Source organism: Rhea americana, unplaced genomic scaffold (genome assembly GCF_003343005.1).
Source record: "Rhea americana isolate MKP2758 unplaced genomic scaffold, rheAme1 scaffold_151, whole genome shotgun sequence".
Classification (NCBI taxonomy): Eukaryota; Metazoa; Chordata; class Aves; order Rheiformes; family Rheidae; genus Rhea; species Rhea americana.
Window position 1 is genome coordinate 693,079 of NW_028185606.1, and position 3,566 is coordinate 696,644.

Sequence of the window (3,566 nt, forward strand, 5' to 3'; positions counted from 1 at the left end):
GGGAGCGGCGCCGGGCTGGCCGGGTCGCCTCGCCGGCCCGCCGCAGAGCTGGCGCTGCCGAACCGTACCGAGGTGGGAATGGTTTTGGCCGTTCTGCCTCCGACGCTATTTCTGTGCTTTGCCCTGGTTTTCCCAGTTACCTGAGCAGCTTTCTCAGGTCAACCTAAATCACTCCGGACAAGCCTCAGTGGGAGGAAAATCCACCCGCAGCGTTTTGGGGTGGGGGGATGTTTTCCTCTTCCTGCCCTTCCTGCATTAGGCTGGAGGTGAGGCCTCCCCCGAAAGGCAGCAGGACCCGAACGAGGCTGCTGCTGGACGGGCGCTGGCACCCGCGAGCAGCCAGCGCCCTGGGCCGGGCGCGTGCGGCTCAAGGCAGCGGACCTTGCGCCCGGCTGCTGAAGGAGACGGGGTGGGGTGGAGGAAAGCTGGGGCCGCTTCTCTGTGCCGCAGGCCCCAGCCCAGCTAGAAACCCTTTGGGGGAGAGGTTCCTGCCTCCCTTYCTAGGAGGTTTATTGCAGGGTTTGAGGCCGAATGTGTGACGTGTCCTCGTGGGCGCTTTGTCCTTTCCTCCTCAGCAACGGGAACAGGAGCAGTCGCGTGTTTCTGGATTTGGCGGGTGTAAACGGGTGCAGATCTGCTCAGTGAGGGCTCCCCTCCCCTCCCCGCCTGGTGTGTGGAGGCCTTGCAGTGAATTAGCAGGTGGCTGTGCTGCTGCAGCCCAAGCCCGTGGTCCAGCCTCCTGCAGCAGCCTGGGACCACACCTGCCTCTCTCACGCTGAGCCCGGCTCTCGCTAAGGGGCGGTCACTGCTGTGCACGGGCCTCCTTGCCAAAAGAAACTCGAACTCCAGGGCCAGACAGGAGCAAAGGGGCCGGAAAGCACTCGTGTGGGTTGTGCTTTGGGTTGAACCTGTCACCTAGGAGCAGCTATGCCACCCTACGTGGCTCTGTTCGTGAGCCGCTCTAACTTAACGGCTCTTCGGCTCATGGGATAAAGTAAACCGTTTACGTGTAAATATTCTGATAGCTCTGTGTATTCCTTAGTCCACACGGCTACAAATTATTATCCGTATGCTTCAGCCCACTGCAGACCTGTCCTCAACCACTAGGTGAGCGCAGCTGTGGCTSTCGGCCCTGGCTTTGTGCCAGGGCCACCAAGAGCAGGAGAAGGGCCTGCCTTAGGCAGGGAGAGAGRGGGCCAGGGCTAGTCCAGAGCAGCCTGCCTGCGGGGATGGCTCCCTTCGTGCGTCCGCCTCCTCCCTGCGTCCTGCAAACCTGGGCAGAGCCCAGGGAGCCTTAAGTGGGGGGATTGGACACACGAGGCCGTGCTCTGTAGAGCTAAGATTACTTCTGCGGGGTGCACCTCTGCCTGCCCTCACAAGTGTCTTCCTGGGAAATCGGGGCCAGCAAAGCTCCTTGGTAACACGTAACCTCACTGACCCTACTGCTAGAGCTGGAAATAACTTCTAATCACTYTTCCTTGATCCAAAAGAATGGAGATTTGATGAGAAGCATCTACTTTTTTTTTTAAAAAAAAAAAAAAAGGGGGGGGGGGTTTGCATCATGCAAGCTGAAAAACATCCAGCTTGTTAATTTTTTTTATTCGCTTCCCCCCTCCCCATAAATACTTTAAAACCAAGGAAGAGGCATGCCAGTGCAAATGTTCTTGGCAAACTTTTTCCCAGGACCACAAGCTGCTTTTGGGCCTGTTCTGCTCGACCTTCTCGCAGCCCCTCTCTGACCCCAAGAGCCGGAGTCCCCCCGGTAACTGCCAGTCCCAAATCATCAGTCAGCACGAGCAGTTTGCTTCTGCCCTGGGTGCCCTGACTCCGGCGTGCCGCTGGGGGCGAGGAGGAACAGCAGCACCCCCTGCTCCCCTCGCCCGGGAAGGGCCCGGGCTGGCTGGGAGCCGACAGCAGCAACCTCCCGCAGAGTTACGCCGAGGTCCTGCTTGCTTTGATGCCGAAGGCAAAGCATCTCTGGAGCCGCGCGCTCCACTGCTAATCAGGCAGAGTTCAATAATTAAGACATTAGCTAATTGTCAGGGACATTAACATTGATTTCTGCCCTTTCATGCTGCAGCTATATATATATRTGTGTGTGTGTGTGTGTRTGTRTGTATACACCCACTGAAGTGGGCATGGGGGAGAGGCGCTGTGTTGGCACGGTGTGGCTCTCCCCCAGCTAGTGCTGTTTGCTGGGTGCTGCTGCGAAGCACGGGACCCCCGACACCTGGGTGCTCTCTCCCAGGATTTGCTTAGCAGAAGCCTGCAGTAAAAGCAGGGGTGCTGCTCCCCAGGCAGGCTGGTACCTGTGGTTGGTAGGAACGGAGCTGCGAGGAGCCGCAGGCTGCACCCTGCCTTGTTTGCCCCAGCCCTGAAGCCTTTCTTGGACCCGCCACACACTGCTTCAAGCGGCAGCGCCTTGCTGGGTGTACCACCACGCTCACATCTTGGGCAGGTGTCCTCTCTAGCGCAGGAGCTCCTTGTCCCCACCCCTGCCCTGAGAAAGGGACGGGCTGGCGGGGCCGCGGGTGAAGGGGAGAAGCTGCACTGCAGGGCGGCGCGTGGAGCAGGGACCGGCGGAGCCAGGGACTCCCCAGCTCCCTGCGTGGCCCTTTTGGTGGGAATGGCAGTCGCCTGAGTCACCTCCTCCTTACGTGTGGGAAAGATTTATCAAATTAAGGCCACTTAAAAGAGCCTGGGCAGGGGCTAAGTGCAGGTTAGCTTCGGAAGCGGATTGACTTGGACGATCCCGCCGACAGGGATTCACGCGGGCAGCCGGGGAAGCGCTGACAGGGTCAGCCCGAGGGGGCTGCTGGGCTGGTGCTCGCGCCCCCCGAGCTGGCTGCCCTCCCGGGCCGCGCGGGYGCAGCGGGCTCTGTCCCGCGGGGCRCCRAGGCTCCCCGGCAGGGTCCTCGGGGACCCTCCGGGCACGGCCCCCCACACGCCTGCAGCGTGCTGCAGCAGCCCCCTTGGCCCCAGCTTCCCCCCCTCCCTGCTCCGCAACCAGCCACGCGGATCCGGCGGCTCCCGGGACTCATCGATCTGCCCGGCTGGCGGCAGCGGCGGGGTAATCCGGAGAGGGAAGCAGGCAGCGCTGCGTGGGGGTGGCGCGGCAGAGGGGCTGCCGGCCCCCCGGCCCTGGCGTGGGGGGACACGGCTCCAGGCGCCGCAGCCCTGAGCAAGGGGGCCGGTGCCGTTAAGGGATCCTGGAGAGGATCCCCTGGAGCCTGCGGGGTTGCTCTTGCTAAGTGACTTATTTAAGTCGCTCCCTTTGCCCAGGAGAATGCTTTGAAGACTTGTAAGACTTTATGAATTGTTTTTTTTATTATTATTATTWTTTTTCGTTCCACGCTTAGGAGCAAAGAACTTAAAGATGAGAGCAAAGGAAAAATGTCAGAAAATTCCCACGCTTGGGGAGCTAAGGATTTGCATAAAACGTCAAACGCGAGGAAGACGGGCTGCGGGCGCGGGCCGCGGCGGCTGCGTGCAGCGCTGCGCCGGTGCCGGGCGTTCGGCCCTCCGCCCTCGCGCGCGGCCGGGGGCGCGGACCCTCCGCGGAGGGG